The sequence below is a fragment of the Pleurodeles waltl genome, chromosome 12 (genome assembly GCF_031143425.1).
Source record: "Pleurodeles waltl isolate 20211129_DDA chromosome 12, aPleWal1.hap1.20221129, whole genome shotgun sequence".
In the NCBI taxonomy this organism is placed as follows: domain Eukaryota; kingdom Metazoa; phylum Chordata; class Amphibia; order Caudata; family Salamandridae; genus Pleurodeles; species Pleurodeles waltl.
The window spans coordinates 130,261,102-130,276,342 of NC_090451.1; the positions used below are offsets into that span (position 1 = coordinate 130,261,102).

Here is a 15,241-nt window from a genome sequence, read left to right on the forward strand (position 1 = left end):
ATGATGAAAGTAAAACATTTTCTGAGTGAAAGTTGTGCACTTTGAAAAGCCCCACTGCGCCTGCGTCAGTATGTGGCTGAAAGCTGCACAGTTGGGCTGACAGGGCTTGCCCAAGCAAAGCCCTTACGTTTTCTCAGAACGCAGTGACATCCCTGGCTTATCTCCTCCTCCACCAGAAGCCCTGATTGTAAACAGCCTGGAGCGTTTTTTGTTCAGCCCGGGTTTCTGAAAACTTCATATCACTCTGATATTATTATCCACCCTTTCTTATTACTCAAATGGTGGGGTGTGATCAGAAGGGTCTACGTACCAGAGGTCACAGTTTATTAAAAGAATGTGGCATTGCGCAAAGAAAATCCCCTTTTCCTGCATTACAAGCAGTCTGTGGCAGAGAAATGGAATAAGTACAATAAATAACTCCATCCAGGGCTCTCTGGGAGTCAGGAGTGTGACCTGAATACCTCAAGTCATAAGTATGCCAAAGACAACCCTGAACACAAGTAAGTTGGAGCTTTTTTACAGACAATAAGAAAACAATCTGTTCTCTCAGCTCTCCTCTCCTTTCACTGCCTCTGTAGGTGATTTCGTCTCTCAAAGGCAGTAATGGTTCAAGTAATTTATCATGGCAAGTTATGCTCGTTTTATTTCTTCTGCAGACTAATGACGTGATATGTCATATTAAACATGTAATCTGCAGCTCAAATAAACGCGTACCTTTTATCACTGAAATTGCTGGATACTGGATGGGTGAGGCAATGTGTGTTTGTTTGAATAAGTGTTTGCAGAGCCTGACTGAGTGGCTGAGAAAATGTGGGTGTCTGTGTATAAGAGTTGTGTGAATGGCAGTGGATGACAATGTGGATGAGTAAATGGGTAGGTGACCAAAGGCAGTGGGTGAGTAGGTGAATGGAAATACGTGGGTAGTGAGACTCACTCACAAGGTGCAATTTCGTCTTGTATTTGTGCCCCACCACTGCTTTCAGTCACCAGCCACCACTGCCTACAGCATAGTTCTAGTGACTGTTTCTAGAGGCAGACCTATTGGATTTGCCCATGCTTGATAAATGTCTTTTTACAGCGCATGCAAATATCGTTCCAGTTGAGGTGGACACCACCATAGGTCTGCAAATGAAATTGGTCGGTCATCCAGCCTTTGACACGTTTTGAAGGATTGTTTGTATTGATTCAATTTTCACAGCATTCACAGATGAGTTACTATGTTAGCTAAGGTGTCCGCGGTGCTTTTGTGTGTTTATTTATAGATGTGCCATCAAACAGGTAAAAAAATACATAACAGTAACATTTTATATGTTGCTCAGAAAAGGAACTTCTCGTCCCTGGGTGGGCTCGAACCACCAACCTTTCGGTTAACAGCCGAACGCGCTAACCGATTGCGCCACAGAGACGACTACATTCACCGATCTGAGCAGTTCAGAAAATTGTCAGGACCGTGGAACCTCCCTGTCTTATCACTGAAAAGGGGACAGTTCTCAATTGACTACAGCGGCGAGCTGATAGTTATCCACTCCAAACGCTTGCATTATGCTTAGATCCCACCACGAACGCGCTGCAGCCCTGAAGGCGTACCGGCTTCTTGCAATCAATGCACATTACACGCACAACCACGAGCCTAAACGATCGTCTATAAAACGAAAGCCCTGGTACGAGAAGCAGACCACAGCTCGAGTAAACTCGTATTGCAAAATCTCGGCTCATGTGCGCTTAGGCCCGCTAAATTATCACTATTTCTTTCACTCTTCCCTCGTATGGCTCCAGCTCTTGAAGGCCGGTGACGCCGCACAGACACCTAAACCCGCGTCCTCTTCTACATCATGCGGTGCAATCATCTGCCTTCTGTTCGCTGTTAAAAAGCATCGTTTGTCCCCTGGGCGGAGCAGGGAAAGTTGGCATTTATTTAAAGGTGATGTCGTTTGTATCAAACTGTTGCAGTATCTTCAGATGCTCTTCTGCCGACGAGCGCCTCCTCCGGGCTCGTTTGTTGTGGGCCACCCAGGAATTCTGGTTGGTCGCAGAAATTGAAATTTCCCTTTTCCCCTTTCTTCGATGTTACTCATTTCTCAATTTCTGTTCTTACGTTAGAAATATAAAATATGTGTGCAGCATGTCCGTGTGCCACTGTTAATGTATTGTATTTCACAATTTGTGAAATGAAAGAGAGACGACAAATATGACAGATTTCCCAGCAGCACTCCGATTGTGCACACAATAAAGAGTTGTTGCGCATCATGGGCCAGATGTAGCAAAGGGTTTTTCCCATTCTGTGTCAATGGGAAAATGTGTTCGTACATATGGCCCCATATGTGCTCCAGTGGCGCAATCGGTTAGCGCGCGCTACTTATACAGCAGTACTTGCAATGGGCAATGCCGAGGTTGTGCGGTAGAGCATCACCTGAAGTAGATTGTTTTTATTGACGGTGAGGCACGGGAACTGTTCTTTATTTTCATAACAGTTTATTTATTAAGAGGATGGTGTCAACGCGCTATATATTTTTAGCAATATAAACATGGGACTCCTAGCAGAGAGGCATAAAACTGCTTTGATGCACATTAACCCAAAGGTGGGTGATTTGGTAAAGGAAAAAACAAGTGAGGATGCCAAGAAATTACTTTTTCAAGAAGAAACTGTAAAGTCGTTGGGAAACTATGTGCAGATATGTACAACCTTAGATAAGGCACAGTTTAATATGAATATAGGATTCACTAATAACTTTTTTTCTAGATGGGCTAGAAGGAGAGGGCAACCTTTCAGCAGGGCAAACTTTATGACCCATTACACATAGTTACCAAACAAGTGGGAGTTACAGAGGTAACCAAGGAGGTTTCTACCCGCAGGGTTAAAGAGAAGGAATAAATAGGTCGAGGTTCAGGACAAGCATCCAGTTGAGGACAAGGTATGAGGACAGTTAGTGGTATTACCCCTTAAATGGTGGAAGGAAGATTAAAGGTGTTCCAAGATTACTGGGAAAAGATAACAAGAGACATCTGGTATCAGGTTTTAGAAACTGTGAAAGGATATCAAATAGAGTTTACAAGTCAGCCTTACCACATAAGAGAGCCAAACAAGCTGGTATTGAAAGAACATTTGGAAGGTATTGTAATGGAGGAACAAAAAACAATGCTGTCAAAGATAGCAATAGTGGAAATAGTAAAAGAGAAAAAAAGGTTTTTTGAGTCCACTTTTTCTAGTGGAGAAAAAGGACGAAGGGTGGAGACGAGTAATAAATTTAAGGAATCTAATTCAGTTTGTACAGTACAGACATTTTAAGATGGACGCAATACATCTCTTATGGGACATGCTGCAAGAATAGGACAAGTTGGTGAAGATGGGTCTCAAGGATGCACACTTCACAATTCTAAAAGATGAGGACAGTCAAAAGTATTTACAATTCAGGTGAAAAGGACTATTATACCAGTTTCAGAGTCTACTGGCGGGCTGCCTGCAGCCGCTTGGTGTTTTACAAAAATGGTAAAACCAGCAGTTGTTTTCCTGAGGGAAAGAGGTCTACGAATGTTAATATATTTAGACAGCATTCCCTTGCTGGGTCAGAATTCAGAAGAATTTAAACAAAATTTTGTTTTAGTTACGGATTTGTTGGAATCTTTGGGTTTCATAATAAACATGGAGAAATTAGTTTTGATACCAACTTAAAGTTTAGAGTTTCTGAGATTTGTAGTGAACACAATACTTTATCAGTTACAGTTACTGGAGAAAAAAGTGAAAAAGGATGTGAAGCTCAGGGAGTTGGCTCAAGTGATTTGTTTAGTATCGTCTTCAATTCAGGTAATTTTCCATGGCCATTACATTATCAACCTCTACAGTGGTTGAAATCACAGGCTCTGTCCAGAGCTCTGTGGTATGGAGACAAAGTAGCAATTAATTAAGATGCAAAGGTGGAATTGCAATGGTGGAAGGAATATTTGAAGGCATGGAATGGCATGGCTATTTGGAGAGTAAAACCAGAATTTGTACTGGAATCAGATGCAAGCAAGTTAGGATGGGGAGCACTTTGTTCAGAACAATGCACAGAAGGTGTTTACAATGTATTAGAGAGGGAGAATCGCATAAGTTGTCTGGAAACAAAGACAGGATTATTTGCTTTACAGAGTTTCAGGAGGCAGTTAAAAGGGCATTCTGTCTTGATGAAGAAGGACAATATCTCAGCCGTGGCATATATCAACAAGCTAGGAGGAAGCAGATCAAAGAAATTGTCAAATTTAACCAGGGGAATGAGATTTAATTGAACATAAAACTAAAGTACTTTCCTGGTATGTACAATATAATAGCAGACTGGAATTGAAGGAATTGGACGGATTTCAGTGTCTGGAAACTGAGGGAGTATTTCTTTCAAAGAATGCTTGAGTTGTTGGGTCCTTTCAGAGTAGACAATTTTGCATCCAGGTTGACAACCCAACTACAGAATTACATAAGTCTGAGACCGGATCCTGGTGCAAAAGCAGTAGATGCTTTCATACTAGATTGGACAGGAATGAGGGGATATGCCTTCCCTCCTTTTTCAATGAGTCAGAGAGTATTAGTACGTGTGAGGAGGCAGAGGTGTCAGATAGTACTTTTGACCCCATTTTGGACAACTCAAGCATGGTTTCTGATTGTGTTAGAGATGAATGTAGCAATTCCATATTTGATTCAGTCATACAAAGGACTTTTGAGGTGAGTAGAACAAGAAGATCATCCTTTAGTGCTAGTGGGTTTGCTCAACCTTCTAGTATGGAAAGTATCAGGAATTCAGGAAGATTCTCTGTCCTTTAAGGATCAGCTGCAGAGCTGCTTGATGAATCCTGGGCACGAGATAGTAGAAAGAGATACAGAGGGGCATGGGCAGTATGGTTACTTGCTGTGTGGAATATGATTTGGAACCCGTACAGGCAGATGAAATAGAAGTGGCTAATTTTTTGACAGGTTTATTTGAAAAGGGTTTATCTTACAGGACTGTTAATTGTTATGGATCAGTAGTGGTGGCAGGCTATTTGTTTATTGAAGAAATATCTATTGGTAGAAGTCCTTTAGTGTGCAGTGATGAAAGGGATTAGGCTGAGAAGGCCTCCAAAAAGCTAAATATCAGTCATTATGGGATGTGAACGTAGTGCTCAAACTTTTTGAGACTTGGCCAAGTAATAAATACTTAGGTATACAGAAACTGACTTGAAAATCTAGAAGTATCTAGTTGATTTGTCAAACCGGTTGGGGTCATTTTTTTTAATTTGGAGAAGGAGTAATTTTTGATCAGTTTTTACAACATTCCTAAATTGTGTGAGGTGCATAAAGGAGTATCAGTGCAGAATGTTAGAAGAAAGGTGTGCTGGAGAAGATCAGTTGTTAATTTCTCATTTTAAACATATAAAGGTATTTCAAATGCCACAAATGGAAGATGGATGAAATCAGTGATGAGGGAAGGGTGTAGATGTGTCTATATTTACAGTGCATTCAGTTAGAGGAGCTATGGTGAGGAAGTTGTTTATGTCAGGAGGTGTAATGGAAGATGTATTAAAAGCGCAGATTGGTCTGATGCAAACACTTTTCAAGGATTTTATTTTAAAGCTGTAGAATATGTTTCAAGTTATACCTTGAGAAACTTTGAATAATAATAATGCTAGCCTCCTGTCGTGACATAACATTACGATTCTTATCGGTTCACTGAATAAAGAATCATGATTTTATTGAAGACTAGGGCGGCTGGCATTATTTCGCCCACCCTTCTCCTTGAGTGAACGTTTTTCTGGTGGGTAGGGAATACAAATGGGCATAAGTATATTTTGTGAAGTTATTGATTTTTAAGTTTATATTGCTTAGAGTTTATATTGGTTAAAGATAGAAGTAGACATGAATACATGTTTTCTTGATTTATTCTTCACATAATTAAGGTGAATTAAGAAGGAGTGTATAAAAGGTTTATGCTTAATGCTAGCCTCCTTAGTCTTTAATAAAATTGTGATTCTATTGTTCAGTGAACTATAAGAATTATCATTCCCCTTATTACCTCTCTCTGTTTTATCCATTGATACAGGTAGTATTTCAAGTACTCGTACCCCTCAGCATTGAACAGCAATGGTATTTATTTGGGTGTGCCAAAAAAAATGAAATTAAGTTGTGGCTGTTTCTGTTTTACATAAAACTGTTGAGTGTAAAGGTGTAATTGACTTTAAAACATTCTATTGACATCCATTCCTGACTTATTTGATTGAGTACCTTTTGCTTTATGTCCTGAGCAATCAAACAATGTTGGATGTGTACTGTTGGGAGAACTAGTGACAGTCAAGGTAAATCCACTAAAGATAAGGTAAATCACTGAACATAAGGAAAGAGCCCCACATTCCTCAATACCCATTATTCCCAGAAGCACACCTGGGAATTAGACCTGTTATTAGTGCTTTGCTCAAAAAAGAGTAATAGTGCCTATTAAAAATAAGTGTAAAACTCCCATTTCACTTACCAAAACGTCTGGTACACAAATCCCAACAAGGTGGCGGTGGTTGAAGTTGTGGTCAGCCACCATGGTGCTCATGGCAGCACCGCCATGCTGATCACCAGTCCACTTTCCGGTTTCACTGCCATGGAAACTGGTGGAAAACTAGTGCTGAGGCCAGAGGAGGGCCCCTGTACTGCCCATGCCCATGACACGGTCAGTGCCAGGGCCCCCTTGCATCCATGTAATTCTGTGCAGACAGTGTGCATTCCGAGAGTGTTGTTGTGCAACGTTATAGGCCTCAGCTCCCTTAAGGGAGCCAAGGCAAATACAGTGGCACTGTTTCCGCTGTGCTGACTGGTGGAAACATCATAATACGATGTTTCAGCCAGTCAGCCCAGTGGACACATTGTAATACAAAGTGGGATGAGGACACCAGTATGATGGCAGCCTCACCCCTGCATGTTTGCCGGTCCAGTCAGACCACCAAACTCGTAATTAACCCCTTAGTCTCTGAAATGGCTGCAGGCATATCTGCTTACGTCCTCTTGAAGCAAGATTGCCATTGAATGAGGTCCTACTGAAGCTATTGCTTCTGGCGGGAAAAGCTTGGAGCATACAAATTCAAAATGTCGTGGCTGCTGAAGTACTCATACACCCAATACATTTTGGGTGGGAAGAGTATGCGATAATGGTCCGTCCATCCAAAATAAAAGTGGACAAACCTTTGGTGTAAAGACAGAGGAGACTATTCTGTTTCCACCATGGTTACACCCCTCCGATGAAGTAAGGGGCGATCAGAGGTTGCCCTCTATGTCCACCCAGCTAATTTAGTTGGTCAGACATACAGGTCTGTTTACACTACTTATCATTGACAGGACAACCCCAGCAGCAAGGGGCTGTGAACACTGCAAAATGCCCCACATCGTAATGGAAGATAACTTGCCCCATTGAAGTATTTTGAGCTAAAGCCTGATTTAAATTTTGGAGGTCTGGGTCTCTGCCAGGGCAATGGAGTAATTTACTTGGTCACCCTAGCAGAGGACAGCCACCCATCAAATTGTAAATCAGGCCCATAGTCTTTTTTATGAATCTCAAAACCCTCCAAAGGGGCAAGTCTAGATATTTATCCGAGGAAGTCCTCTGGAAAACAGCTATTGTCATTGAAAGGTGCTGCTGAAGCTCTGGAGGTCTTCAAAGTCAAATGCTTCTCTAAATCTTATCTTTTCAGAGTTCTGGAGCAGCACCTCTTAGTCTCAAAGACTCTCTGGACAAAAGGAACAGCAATTAGGGGCAAGGACTCACTCCAATGGATGCCACCAGCAGGATCTCTACAAGACCAGTAGCCACTGGTCAGTTGGATACCTCAGGGAAAATGCCTCTTGCTGCTTGCTGTGGTGTCCCTGATGCCACACAGGAGGCCAGCCGCAGCCAACAGACCTTTGAGACCCTTTCGTAGTCGTGGGTATAAATGGGATCAGGTTCAGACATTTGGGTCCCCATATAGGTCCTAAACAGAAAGTCTGTTTTTCTTACGTTCATCCACAGATACAGAGAGTGTTCTGATAAGCTGTGGGTGAAATGCAATGTTTGTAGGATTCACTAGCTGTTAAGTCAGGGTGACTCCTGGAAGCTCACTAACCCATGAGAAAAAAAAAACTAACCAGCAACAGCTACAGCCAGCAAAAACAGACAGTGGCATTTCTCGTTTTATTTGCTCTTGAATTCCTTAAGAGTATTTGAATTTTCCAGAATGTGTTTCAGTAGTTTCTTTCATGCAACATATTACTCATATATATTGTGGGCTGTGAAAATAGTTGCTTCAAAAGGCTTGTGTCAGTTCCGGTTGTGGATGGATGTTTACAAAGTGCAATGATTGAGAGCTACGGAGCTCAGGTCAAAGGCAGCATGAATTTCCCACACTGCCCATCCGTAGGTCATAAAGGGGTTCAGAGTAAATGCTCACGAAATCCTTGGTCTTTTTGCAGAGTTCATAGAGCACTGGTCAAGTGTATCATCTGTAAATGAGATTATGCATGAATGCGTGTGAAAAAGGTACTCAAATGTCAAAATATGCTGAAAGTTAAAGAAAAGGTAGAGCTTACAGGTGAAGGGATACATTGCCTGCGGGGAGATGAGGTCAATTAGATGTATAGTAGTATGTTCAGTAGAGCGAAAAGAATGGGCTGAAGAGGTAAGAGATGAGGTGTGAAATATGCAAGGAGGGCTGATGTGTCTAACTGAGTGACTGCAGATGAAAGTAGAGTCAAGAGGAGAGCTGGAGTAATTGAGACTCTCTGAAGACCACAGCTCCTTCCACAGACCTCCATAATGTTTAATTGACAGTCTGCTTAAAGTGTTTAAATGACTTTGAGTGGGCATTGGGCCACCCCTTCCACATGATTGTATAGGCTTCTTGTCTCTTACTGCCATACCCTTGATTGGATAGCTTTCCTCCCTATTCTTTCTTTCAGGGTCTTTCTTTGAGTATAAAGTGAGGCTTAGACCTACATGGAAATATATGTGCTGATCTTTCCTACAGACTGCTGTCCACTCCTGTACTCTATTCTTTCGCTTGTCCCCACTATCTTCCCAACACTGTCTCTCCCGCCCTGCCCCGCTCTCTGAGCCTCCAACACCAAGCACTGCTGGAGTTCGGTCACATGCTCTCTCTACCCTCGCCCGCTAAATCAAAATGTGAGTATTAGATACTTAAAAAGCTCAACCATACACACAAATCATTGGAAGTTGTTTTTATTTAGAGAAAGCCAGCCATTGTTTTTGTGAGATTGCAGTTTGTAGAGATTTGCCTGGTGAAGGGCCTGGTGATCGGGCATATAGGCTGGTGGTACTACCATGGGATCATAGCATGTGAGGATCTAGTGTAACTGGGGTCATTTGATAGGTCACATGTGCAATAGCTGGTTCCTCTCACCACGTGGCTCATGTGGACAGTGGAGAGAGAAATATAGATGTCTGGGTGGACTTGGAAATATGTTATTCCCATTTATCGAAGTTGGTTGGTGATCTGAGAGGTGGAGAAGTGTCCATACTTTCTTAATTTAAGAAAAAGAGCTCCCTTACTTTTTGTGAAAAGACAATCCTCCTGCAATGGCTAAATCCAACAGCTGAAATGCTTCAGCTGAAGTGCAAGGCGAGAGTCTCCTCTGCTGTGAAACCGAGGAAGGGGAAGAGAGCTAAACAAGAAACAAGCCTTCTTTCCAGGGCACCTGCTTACCTCAGAGAAATGTCAATGTGCGCAAATGGTTAATCTGCAAATGTAAAGGGTGCTTGGAATCCGGTACTGTCTTTAATTGATGCAATCCCTTAAAGCTGCTTGATGACACCAATATATTCTCTTTAGTGGTATTGGAAGGGAGTTACCAGCTGAGCTGTAAAGTGCCTCCTTTTAATGGGAATGTATAAGACAAATTGTACTATGTACAGTCTTGGTATTAGCAAAATCAATATTTTGGAAGGACTTTTTTATCTTAAAACTGTTTGCGCATGTTGCAGCAGCCTATTTAATACTATGTAAAATGCAAGTTTAAAATAATAGCTTGGATATTCACAGTGGTTTTTGCTACAGGCTGGGAACTCCTAGCACTAAAAATATACAAGACACTATTCTCCACAGCACCAAATAAGATTAATGTGTGTGGTTATCTGGTTACACACACAGACCTCTGCCATGCATTACCTTATAGAGTAGTGGTTCCCAACCTCTACTCCGGGGCCCCTTGTAGGTCCACGTAGCCTCCTTAGGGGTTCAGCGACTCCTTTGGAAAATTAAATAAAATTAACAGATTAGGCCCCCAGATTTTTGTAATGCATCAGAGGGGGGTCCTCAGATTCCAACAATTATTCAGTAAGGGTCCCCAGGTTCCAGTAATGATAAAGTTGGGGTCCACAGAGGTCAAAATGTTGGGAACCGGTGTTATAGAGGTTTCATAATGTACAATAAAGCATTTTATACTGAATAAATTAACTCATGTGCATTTTTTTATTTAAGCTGTGTGTTATTGTGTATGTAGTTATGTGAAGGTGAAGGACTGAAAAAGATTATAGAACATGCCTTTAGCCACGCCTTTGACCCCGCCCCCCATGCTCACTTACCTAGACCCCATTGCACGCACCCTTACAGTTCCCATACTTTTTTTATGTACTTCTACTGCTCGTAAATCTCATGTATATTTTTATATGAGCGTAATCTCTCCCCAAACACCAATTATTGGACTGTTTATATCTTGTGAAATTTCTGTTTTCTTTAGACTTATGCTAAGTATGTAATTTTCACTCATGGGATGCCAGGTTCAAGAAGAAAATGTCTTACTCAAGCTGGTAGATTGGATGTGTGTCAAGGCTTCAAGCTGCCCACCCGTAGTTCACATAAAAACTATATTTCTCAAAAGAATTCCATGTGTGAATAGGGGAAATAAAATACACTGTTTCACCCACCATCTTTGGAATATGTGTCCCTTTCCTTTCTGAGAAGTATATGAACTGTCCCCTTAAAGGTATGGCAACTTTGCAAAGAAAAGATGGCTCTTCTGAAAAGCACAGCATAGCTGCTAAGAAATGTTGCCACTGTTCAATAAGCTTATGGAATGCTTGTTGAGAAGTGCTGATCTTGTCACATTAAAGGTGTAGCAACCCTGCTAAGAGGTGTTGGCAACATTCACTAAAAAGTATTGCAGCTCTGCTAAGTAGCGCTTGTTGGACCATGATGGTGGCTGATGGATTCCTGATGTCCTTTTATTCAGCTGTCCGATACTATGAAGTGTCATGCTCACAACAAGTAACTCCTGAGCCCTCCCTGATTCATGATGACCCTGATAGGGTACATATTTACCCTGTCCTAAACTGGAACTGGTCTTTGTGCTTTCTACAGACAAAGACCACAAAAGGTGACTTCCAATGTGAGTGAGCGCTTGAGTGTCTTCTCATGCAAGGTTTGGTAGCTCTCTAGAGTGTTCCACCAGAAGCAGGCTTTTTGCCAGGACTACTGATCTTCTAGAGGAAGAGTGTTTTCAGGTCTTGGCTCTGTACAGCTTTACCAGTCTGTTGGCCAGACATGTTGTGTCCAATACTTTAGATATATCTAGAGTGGCTCCGATTCAGTCCCTTCCTCTTGATTTCTCGGCCATTGCAGTTATCTGGTCTTGATTAGATGGCTTTTCTACTTAGTTTCATGTGTTTGTCTTGCCCAGGAGGATGTCGTAGCATTCTGAGTGAATGATTTGTATCCCTCCACTATATACCGGGTGGGGTTATTTCAGGTCTGGCTTGACAGTCCAGGCGTTCTAATGATCTTTTGTTCCCAATTCATTAAAATGTAGATAGAGTGAGACTTTGGCTCCACCAGGAGAAATATGCCTTTCTCACATCATGCTATTGGATGTTTGGTGCATCACTCTGCTTCCTATGGAGAGCTTCCATTGGAATGAAAGAGGAGTTATTTTACATTTGAAAAGTAAGCTCAATCGTCATGCTGTTTGGCACATTCAATTATTTATTCGATTTATATATTCTATGCACAAAGCAATCTTTCAAGGTGACTTTTTCCACAGCATTGGCAAAGAAACAAGTGCTGACTGTAATGTGTTAAACATCATTTTGGGCATGTAATCAACATTTGTGAATGCCTCTGTTTGCAGGTAGTACATAGGAGCCTGGTCTATTGAGTTTGCCAATGCTTGTTCTATTTTAAGTTAAGTCTATAAAAGGGTGTGGGGGATAACAGGCTATAACTAAAGAGACACTCTTAGGGGTTGGCATGGGCAGTGCAGGGCCCCACCTGCCCAGCACCATCAAAATGAGCACTGTCTCTTGTGCAGAGGGTGCTGGTGCCCCCTGCATGTGAAAGCATCGCCGACGGCTCTATTATGAGCCAGTGGCAATGCTGCTGCACCTTTCCCACTGGACTGACGGGTGGGAACCTTGGTTCCCGCCCATCAGCCCAGTGGGAAAGTCGTTTTAAGGCCTGTGGGGAGAATGCCATTTCGACGGCAGTCTCCACACCACAGGCCTGGCGGGCAGCAAACTCCATTGCCAAACTCATAATCAGGCCCATAGCCTCCGAAATGGAAGTCAAAAAACCTCATGAGGGCAACGCAGCAGGGTGTGGCCAATGGGGGCTCCACAATGTCACATAACGCTAGGCGTGCTGCCAGGAAGCTGTTCACTTTTACAGAGAACCCTCTAAATAGGAGAAATTTTAATTTTGCGCCCAAGGAAGGCCCCTTGCCAGCTGGATACATTTGTTGCCTTTGCCTGGTGAAGATTTCTACCTTTGGACTTATTAACTATTTTGGAGCTCTGATTCTTGCAGCAGGCCATGTCTGCAGGATGTAACCAAAGTGGGATGCACAAGGCCAAATACCTTTTCCAGGAGGTCCCGCTGAATCAGACTTGTTGCTGCATAACAGCAGCAGCAGTCTGAATCATTGGCCCTGCTGTAATGCACCTTCCTTGACTCTGCTTAGCAGGTTGACCCTGGTCCTCTGAAGGTTCTTGAAGTCAAAAGGTTTCTTGGACCCTGGTTTTAGGAAATGTTAGGAGGAGTAGACATTAACACCAGCCAAGGGTTCAGAACCTGTGGGCAGCCCTTGGGGGTCATGACTCATTCCAGCAGAGGGAAACCGCAGGGTCCAAGGCAGGACCATTGTGAAATGGTCAGCTAGGCGTTTTCAAAAAAGGCCTCCTCAAGTTAGTTGTGTCCCTGTTGCATTACAAATCTGACTTTGCTGGTGAATTCAGCTTGTAATAAATATTCCAAAAAGTCCAAGAATTAAATCTGAAGGCGTTTTTAACATTTTAAAATTTAATAGGGTATCTAAATGCTTTCCTATGGAAGAGTCAGTCGTCTTACAATGCGACAGTGAAAATACTTTACGTCTTTTTTTTTTCATGTTAAGGACATGTTTAGCAATACAATTTACATGGTTGACTTAAGTACCATGAATCCTGCCTTTAGGGCAACAAGGCTTACTTAGGATGCCTCATTAATATTTAAAAGGTAGGTTTTGGCTAATCAAAAGGGGTTATGCAAAGGTTGAATTTGCAGTTTAAAAACTGCACCTCTGGCTTGCTTGGTGCCATCAAAGCTTTGGCTCAAATTGGGGCAGGAGTTCTTTTTATTTTCTGGCTACTCCCTTGCCTTACCATAAGTTTCATGAAGCACATGTGTGCCTGTTTCACAACTATGTTGCTCATCAGCTGCCATCTTGGAAAGGGTTTTTATTAAGAACAAACAGTGCAACATTTCTGCCCATGCAAATGCATGCATCTTGCCTTGTAGAAAGGGCACTGGAGTTATGTGTTTCTGCTGCTCTGGCATTTTCCACATAATTATAAATTTGCAGCAGTAATCTGCAGATTTTAACAAAACGTTTGTTTCAAGTTCAAATGAATCAAAAGTTCCTAAAAACTCAGCAACATGTGTTGCTGCACAGAGGAAGGCCTTTCACAAAGGTTAACTGGTCATCATTGTGCTACATATTGCTATATTTGGTAGTCAGGCTGGTACTAATGAAGTGAAACCTTTGCCAGATTCTGTTAACATTTGTAAAAGAAGCATTTGCAGTGCAATGTGTCTCGCATTTGCTCGACTTAGAGCTATTGGTGCTGTAAAGTCCTAACCAGACATGTATTGCCACTTAAAATGAAAATGAAAACTAATACAGTTTTACGTAAGCAAGCCAATTTAAAGAGCCACGCCATGAGGGTGAAGGAGCACACAAAATGATACCGACGTTCGCTCGCACTCAAACGTATTCGCAAAATGTTCAGCTAGACCGCGCCGCGTAGGAAATGAAAAGAAAAAGTAGTCCAGAAACCATGCTGAAAACATAGAAGCTCATATGTTTTCATTAATTGGCCGGTGCGCTCAAGGAGGGCTGAACACTAGAAAAGGAATGACGTATGCATGCCTTTCGCAAATAAAATCAAGCGATTTTTAAAAGGCATGCCCACGAATCAACTAAACTGAAGTGCGTGTCGTGGGCGTGGTTAAAAGCTCACATAGAGATTACAGCAGACTACACCCTAAAAATGACAAAAATGTAAGGTGACACTGTGACAAAAGGTGAACTATTTGCTTTTTCTTGCCAGAAAGTTTGGTACACCTTGCAGCCTAATTCAATTTTCACAGCCTTCACAGACGAGTTACTATATTAACTAAGGTGTCCGCGGTGATTTCATGTGTTTATTTAGAGATGTGACATGAAACAGATGAAAAATACATATCAATAACATTTTATTTGTTTAGAAAAATGAAGGTCGTCCCTGGGTGGGCTTGAACCACCAACCTTTCGGTTAACAGCCGAACGCGCTAACCGATTGCGCCACAGAGACAACTTTCAAACCTAGCTGAGAGCATTTTTTTTAATTGGCTATAGACCGGAACCAACGTGTCTACTGTTCTGTATGAAAGGGGACATTTCTGAATTGACCATAGCGGCGAGCTTATACTTATAAATTCCCAAGGCTTGCATTTCGGTTAATTCCCATCACTTACGCGCTGCAGCTCTAAAGGCGTACCGGCTTCCTGCAATGAATTCACATTAGACGTACAAACGCGAACCTTAAAACGAAAGCCCTGTTAGGAGAAGCAGACCTCAGCTTAAGTAAACTCGTATTGCAAAATCTCTGCTCAGGTGCGCTTAGACCCGCTAAATTATCACCGCTTATTTCACTCTTCCCTCACATGGCTCCGGTTCTTAAAGACGGAGGCGCCGCACAGACACCTAAACCCACGTCCTCTTCAAGCTCATGTGGTGCAATCATCTGCCTTCTGT

General features: G+C 42.2%; 2 non-coding genes across 2 annotated transcripts; both read right to left on the minus strand.

Moving 5' to 3' along the window:
• Positions 1-1,332: 1,332 nt before the first annotated feature.
• Positions 1,333-1,406, minus strand: TRNAN-GUU (transfer RNA asparagine (anticodon GUU)). Its single transcript has one exon. It is a non-coding gene; the product is annotated as a tRNA-Asn (tRNA).
• Positions 1,407-14,724: 13,318 nt separating this feature from the next.
• TRNAN-GUU (transfer RNA asparagine (anticodon GUU)) lies at positions 14,725-14,798 on the minus strand. Its single transcript has one exon. It is a non-coding gene; the product is annotated as a tRNA-Asn (tRNA).
• Between the last annotated feature and the right edge of the window lie 443 nt (positions 14,799-15,241).